This window comes from Galeopterus variegatus, unplaced genomic scaffold (genome assembly GCF_000696425.1).
Source record: "Galeopterus variegatus unplaced genomic scaffold, G_variegatus-3.0.2 Scaffold12822, whole genome shotgun sequence".
Taxonomy (NCBI): Eukaryota; Metazoa; Chordata; class Mammalia; order Dermoptera; family Cynocephalidae; genus Galeopterus; species Galeopterus variegatus.
This window is the reverse complement of record NW_007738933.1, coordinates 1,548-7,463: the sequence shown is the minus strand read 5'-3', so window position 1 is coordinate 7,463 and position 5,916 is coordinate 1,548. Positions and strand designations below refer to the sequence as shown.

General features: G+C 48.7%; 1 non-coding gene across 1 annotated transcript; it reads left to right on the top strand.

The window, feature by feature from the left end:
- The first annotated feature begins 2,162 nt into the window (after positions 1-2,162).
- On the top strand, positions 2,163-2,236 carry TRNAI-GAU. Its single transcript has one exon. It is a non-coding gene; the product is annotated as a tRNA-Ile (tRNA).
- Positions 2,237-5,916: the final 3,680 nt, after the last annotated feature.

The window sequence follows — 5,916 nt, the reverse complement described above, 5'->3', positions numbered from 1 at the left end:
AACATTAAAATACTTCACCAACCCTTCATTTTAAGAAGCATAAACATGAGACATCCAAGCATCTCTCCAAAGACAGGATTGCACAGACAGGCAATATTACTCAACCACCCAGGGAGGTGGTGGTGTCACAGAGCAGACAGATTTGTTAACCAGTCAGGTATTTCATAGCCAAGACTGAGACCAAGTTTGCCATTTCCTATAGGAACTTTTCAGCAGCTTCCTTCTGCAGACAACAAAAAGCAAGGGAAGAGGACAGCGAGGGAAGGGTGTGCTTGATTTCTTCTTTAATTTCTTGATTTCTCTATTTACTTTCTTTTTTTTTAAAGATGACCAGTAAGGGGATCTTAACCCTTGACTTGGTGTTGTCAGCACCACACTCTCCCAAGTGAGCTAACCGGCCATCCCTATATAGGGATCTGAACCTGTGGCCTTGGTGTTATCAGCACCGCCCTCTCCCGAGTGAGCCACGGGCCGGCCCCTCTGTTTACTTTCTATAGCAGTTACAGTTGCCTTATCATGATGCTGCACTTTGGGTATTAGAATAACTTCCCAAAGAGACTATAAGCTGGGTAAAAGTAGCTAACACACCCCTTGGCTTATTGCTCATTGCAGTGTTGGTCTGCGCAAGGAATCAAAATTAGACTTGTGTGAGCCCTAGAGTCACCGTCGCAACAAGGCAGCTCTGCTGTTGTCGCACGAATGCAGCCATAGGCAGTAGGTAAATGAATGGGCATGGCTGTATCCCAATAAAACCTTATTTATAAAAACAGGCAGTGGGACAGACTTTACCCAGCCCCAGGCTAGCTGGCAGGTGGCTCAAGATCAGCTTGAAGAAGAGTGAAGGGCCAGATCAAAGAGGTCTCCCTAGGCCATCATTGAGTTTTGAGTACAGTGAGCAGCCGGCAAAGAGTATAAAGGAGGAAATATGTCGTGATCTTATTTATTTCCTAAAACTAGCTTTCTGGGTGCTGGGTGGAAAAGTGCTTTGAGAGGGGCAAGATCAGAAATTGGGAGACCAGCTGAGAGGTTCATATGGTAATCCATGCAATGAGCGATGGGAACTTCTTTCATATTTTAGAAGCAGAATCAGCAGGACCTGCCCCTGAGTAGGATCTGAATGGAAAAGGAAAAGAAGGAGCCTCAGCTCTAGGAACTGTGGCTGGAGGTGCTGTTGTAAGATCAGAATTCATACTTGATAATGCTGTTCGTTTTCTTAGCCCCCACGAATGAGATTTTATTTGCATTGACAGTGGCAAGCCTGAGGGAGATTTTTCTCTCCCCAGTTATTAGGGTTCACTCTTTCCTGCAATGCTGTTTGTGTGTGATTACAGCACACTCACAGGCTGATCAAAGCATCTCCGCACCCTGCATCCTGCTTGAGCTAGCAATATTCACTCTGGCCACTGACACGGCAGGCTCAGTAAACCATTGTCCTGTATCCCCTAAGCCTTATTACTGGACCAGAAGCCAACTGACCATTGAGTTCAAAGAATGTCTGCTAAGCATTTAATTTTGCAGCTTCCGCCAAACACTCCAGGTAAATACAGTAAGCAATAGAAATAGTAATTCTGTGCAGTCCTCCTTATTCAGCAAATCGCAGGAGGCACGTATATTCATTTTAAGCACATTGCCTGCGGGAACAGCCCAGGATGTCACGTGTGAGAGACTGGGTCTGCTGAAGCTGCTCCATGCACAGGAGACAGATGCCTCTGAGGTCTCCCCTTTGATGCTTAGAGTGATTACAATAGGATCCCAGTACAGGAGGTCATTACAAAGTCCCACATCCCTCCCTCTGTCTCTCACTGACTTTTGCTTTTTTGTGGTCTGCAGTAGGAGAGGTAGCACAGAACTGCTGCTCCCCACTTCACTGCACTCTTTTGTTGACACTTTTTAAGCGATTGCACAATGAGCAGATGAGCAGCGTTCTAAAAAGGCCATTCGGGCCCCAGCTCCCAATTACCCTCCACACTGAGTTTTGATAGCAATCTGAATTCCTATTGAAAAGATGCCCTTTTCTACCTTAAATAGCCAATTAAGTGCCTTCCCCTCCAGCCAGTTCTGTAACTGCCCTGGGCCTGTTTCTTAGTAAAGAGGCCATTAACCACCTAACTCCCTGGGCTATCATTGGGCCTTTCCTCATCAGAAGCAGAGATCAGTGGGCTGGCTGGTTAGCTCAGTTGGTTAGAGCATGGTGCTGATAACACCAAGGTCCAGGGTTCAATCCCTCTACCAGCCAGCCACCAAGAAGAAGCAGAGATCAAGCTCCGAGGGTGTACAGCAGCTCCAAGCAAGCTTCAGAGAGCTCTGGGATCACTGTCACTGGGGGTTTTCCTCCATTCCGAGGGGCCACCAGTTGACTGTTTGGTAGCAGTTGTCAAAAGGATGGAGTGTACAGTTTTTAGAGAGACTTTCTGCCCTCATTTGGTTGGGAGGGCCCTAAGCCATTCAGTTTTTTGGAACAAGAACAAGTGAAAATTCCCAGGGAGATTACTATCTCCTGTTTTCAGTCTTAGAACTAACTTTCTCTTTGTGTCTGTGTGTGTGTGTGTGTGTGTGTATGTGTATGTGTGAGTGTGTGTGTGTGAGTATATGTGTGAGTGTGTGTGTGTGTGAATGTGTGAGTGTGTGTGTGTGTGTGTGTGTGTCCCCGTGTGTGTGTGTGTGTGTCCCCACTTTCCCTTCCTCACTCTCCCTCACTCTCATTTTGAATTTAATCTTAGGGCACTGGACTTCTGGCTTTCGCTGGTGCTAGAATCCTAGTTCCTTCTTGGCACATGGGTCACCTCTCTAATTTCCCTGTGGCTGAGGGCCAGGATGGCTCCTGCTGTGGTCTCTCTGAAAATGGGCAACTTGTGTTTTCCCATCACCCTCCTTTCGGCTAATTTTAGAAACTTGAGTTGCCATGGTAATGGTTCAGTGGGGTTTTTGTGGTTCTCCTCTGATTCAGTCATTTGCTGGTCTGCCCTTTAAATTAAACTTTTTCAATCCACATCTAAATTGGGACAGGAGATGTGCTTGGAATAGGGACCCACAAAGGCGCTCCAGCCCCATGGGATGCTTTTTTTAAACAGGAAAGTCAGAGTGGACGGGGGTGGGGTACCCTTAGGTTTACAGTGGTCAAGACAAGCCCTTGAAACTTCCTGTTGGAAAGAATGTGGCCGCAGGCACAGCAGAGGTGGTGGAAGGGGGGCTGGAGTGAAATGGCCCCCCAGGGCCACTCCCAAACTGTGAACACCTCCAGGCTCAGGCCCATGCCTTGACTTTCTGAATCCCCAGCCCTGAGAATAGAGCCTAACCCAGGATCTGGGCTTCCTAGGTGGATGAATGCACGTGGCCCCAGCCAGACCTCCCTGCTCCGTTCTCGACACCGCCCTTGCCTTTGAAGCTGTCTGCCTGCCTCCCTCCCAGCAGCATTTCTTCTTTGCCGTTCAGCACTCACGAGGCACTTTTTAATCTGTGAAGGGATCAGAGTCTTTGTACAGATAAAAAGGCATCAGAGAAGCAAGCTCACCATCGTTCGCTTGGCTCAAATTTAACACAGCAGTCTCTAGTGTTCATGTCAGCTCTGGTGGGTACAGGTTTTTAATCTGGATTTTACAATCCCGATCTTAATCCTACTGTTCCTTCATTAAACTCTTTGAGTCTCTTCTATTAAGCCAGGAGGCAGTGGGACCCAGCGTTTCCAGGCGTTAGGCACTAGGCAGGCATGTTGTGAGTGTGTCTGAGGAGCTTGTGTCCCGTCTTCTAGACTGGTGTGGCCAGCACATGGGAGAGCAGCCAGAGAAAGAGCAGCAAGAGACAGGAGTGGAAAAGGAGGAAGGACCCCAGGGGCGAAGAGCTCTGAGCACCATAATGAGGAGTTAGACGTAGAATGTTCTGGAAGGGCCATGAGCAGGGGCAGAGAGCCAGGTCCAATCCGCAGGTGCCCATAGAGTTGGCCTGGAGGGACCAGGTCAGGGCACCATCTAGGCCACTCTGGGAGAGGAGACTGTGTACACTGGCTCCACATCCCAGCCCTAGGGGATGGCTGGTTGCTCAGTTGGTTAGAGCACAGCCATGTAACACCAAGGTCAAGGGTCCAGTTCAGTTCCCTATACTGGCCAGCCACCAGAAAACAAAAATAGAAATGAAAACCAATCACATCCCAGCCCTGCTGCGAGGTGGTGGATCTCTAGATGATTCTGGAAAAGGGTTATGTTCCCTATATCTATTTGTGAGAAGGAAGTTTCTAGAAGGATGGGGTTCTGTTTTTGTACAGTGAACATGTGTCTTCTCTATAATCCTGAGCTCAGCCAGCTGCCCATAAAAGGAACATTTCAGCCACAAGAGTGGTTTTACAGTCCCCCAAAGAGATCACAGTGACAGACTTAAGTGGGACCTGTCCTAATACAATGTGTTATCTCTGAGTGTTGGTCAGTCAAACCTGGACTCAAATCTCAGCTCTGTCACTTCATGGCCATGTGACCTGGGGGAAGTGACCTCACTTCTTGGACGCTTTTCTCACCTGTGAGGCTAAATGGAATAATGGCCATGAAGCAGTTTACATCTAAGGTGATTTGTCTCAAATGAAAGATTCAGGTGCCAGGACTTCCCAGGGTACAGAGTTAGAGACCCTCTGCCCACTTTCCCCAGGAATTTTTACTATTTGGGGCATTGGGGATACAGCAGTGAGCAAGCAGGATTCGTCTGTGTCTTCACAGATTTACATTCCAGTAGGAAAGAGAGATTAAGTACCAATACAATGACAAGCAGTGGCAGGTACAGTGAAGGCAGGTGAGGCAGGGTAAGGAGATGGAGGGTGATGATGGTGGCCCAGGAAGCCCTCCCGCGGTCCAGGTGCAGAGACTTGAGTGGAATAGGTTGTGAGTAATGCAGATGCTGGAGAAGGCCCTGATGAGCAGAGGGCACAGTGCGGTCAAAGGCCCTGTGGCAGGCGCATGCTTAGTGTGTTCCAGAACCTCATCAAAGAGGCCAGTGGGTCTGCAGCAAGAGCTGAGAGGGGCAGTAGTGGAAGTCAGTGTGGTAACAGGAACAAGATTATGTAGCATCTGGTAGCCAGGGTAAGGATTTTGGCTTTATACTCAGTATGTAGGACACCATTGGAGTGTTTTAAGCAGAAATGACATGAATGAATGAATGAATTTATGTCTTAGAAGGAGCACCCTGCAGCTAGGCAGAAAAAACTGTAGAGAGCCAGAGTGGAGGCAGGGCAAAGGTGACACTGGCTGGGACAAGAGAGGATAAGAGGCATGGGCACTAGGGTCTGGTGTGAAGAGTCCAATTGGGAGCAGGTGTGTCTGGTCCTCCCCTTTCAGGCATCCTTGTCCTGCCAACACTGGGGCTGGAGCACAAGAAGTCAGTGTGTGCAAAATAAATAGCTCTGCACTTAGAGGCAGTGGAGTCCTGGGTTGTTGTGTTCAGATCTGAAATCTCAAGAAGCTGTGAATTTGTTCATGGTTAATAAAGCTCCCCCTTGGGAGCCCCGCTTATGGTGCATCTGTTATCAGCCCATTCTCCTAAATTATTCAGAAAGTTTTCTGCACTCAGAAGCTCCAAGTGTGCACACTCAGCATTTCCCTGGGTAATAAGGTTTCACGGGCAGAAGTAGCACTGATGAACTGATTATGCAGGGGGCATGACGAGCTCGCAGAGCTGGAGAACAGAACCAGAGCAGCCTTGGGCTCCTCGTGAATTTCAACAGGATCAGCTCCTGCCTGTTCGGTTCTTGTCAAATGTCAGAGAAAGCAAGGTGTCCTATAGCCCTCCCGGATGGCATCTCTCATTTCACACTCAGGAGCTGCTGCGCAACTGGAGGCTCCCAGTACTTGGCCGGCTTCCATCAGTGATGGTGCCGTCAAATCTTAACTGGTGCAGCCTGGGAGGTGGGTCTTGCTGTAGCACTGGGGCAGAGGTGGG